Below are 1,402 nucleotides of genomic sequence, written 5' to 3' on the forward strand. Positions count from 1 at the left end.
CCCCCCCCCCCCGGATAAGGAAGACAGGCCCCACACTCCAGGTAACCATCCAGTAGGGAGTGAGGAAGAGGTCTCCCCTCTCCACCCAAGAGGAGTGCTCCCAAAAGAATTAGTGGTCCCCACAGATTTTTCTGCAATGTGTATGCTTCATATTTACAAACTCGTGGATATATGAATACTACAACACTAAAGTCTTATGATACGTTCACACTGAACTGTTTGGCGTGACAAACTCGCCGGCGCCTCTTTCACCGCACTGCAAATTGGCTGCTGTGTGAAATATCAACATTGTAGACCACTTGGTGATCCCGCGGGCAGAAGATATTCATACACATTCGTGCACCCATTTTCTGCAGGCAAGCTTACCCCTCACCCCCAAGGTTCTAGGAATGAGGGGTAAAATGAGATATTAGAAAATTAGACAATCAGAGTGCAGTTTCTGTGGGTGCCCTACAAGCACTTAAATATCACCTAAACATCCCGTATATAAAGCATTTGGTCATGATCATTAAGCAGTTAGTGCGTGCATCTCACAAACGACTGGAGTGCTGAGTAAAAGACACCACACAAAAGCATCACCTGTACGTCATAAGTGTAACTATCAGTATCCTCACAAATACTTCATAATATACTTATCACAAGCATTACAGGTACGTTCCATTTTCTTGACATCCCTTGACTTGGCTTCACAAGCCTCAAGGGAACTTCCAAAATCACCTGTACTGTGAGGGTCTGCTGGGAACGTCTGGCTGAGCCCTCCGTCAGTAAGGTCTTTAACTCCCACATCCGGGAAAACTTCAAGCAGGTACCGAAGGAGGTTGGTGACATCGAGTCCGAGTGGACCATGTTCTCCACCTCCATTGTCTCTGCTGCGGTCGCAAGGTCTCTGGTGCCTGTCGTGGTGGCAACCCCCGAACCCGGTGGTGGACACCGCAAGTAAGGGATGCCGTCAAGCTGAAGAAGGAGTCCTATCAGGCCTGGTTGGCTTGTGGGACTCCAGAGGCAGCTGACAGGTACCGGCAGTTTAAGCGAGCTGCGGCCCGGGCTGTGTTGGAGGCAAAAACTCGGTCCTGGGAGGAGTTTGGTGAAGCCATGGAGAAGGACTATCGGTTGGCCTCAAAGAGATTCTGGCAAACCATCCGGCGTCTCAGGAGGGGAAAGCAGTTTTTTGCAGGCACCGTTTTCGGTGCAGGTGGGGATCTGCTGACCTCAACTGGGGACATTGTCGGGCGGTGGAAGGAATACTTTGAGGATCTCCTCAACCTTGCTGACACGCCTTCCGTTGAGGTAGCAGAGGCTGAGGACATTGGGGTGGAACTGTCCATCACCCAAGCTGAGGTCACTGAGGTAGTCAATGAGCTCCTCGGTGGCAAGGCTCCGGGGGTGGATGAGGTTCGCCCTG

The sequence above is a fragment of the Oryzias melastigma genome, linkage group LG13, assembly GCF_002922805.2.
Source record: "Oryzias melastigma strain HK-1 linkage group LG13, ASM292280v2, whole genome shotgun sequence".
Classification (NCBI taxonomy): domain Eukaryota; kingdom Metazoa; phylum Chordata; class Actinopteri; order Beloniformes; family Adrianichthyidae; genus Oryzias; species Oryzias melastigma.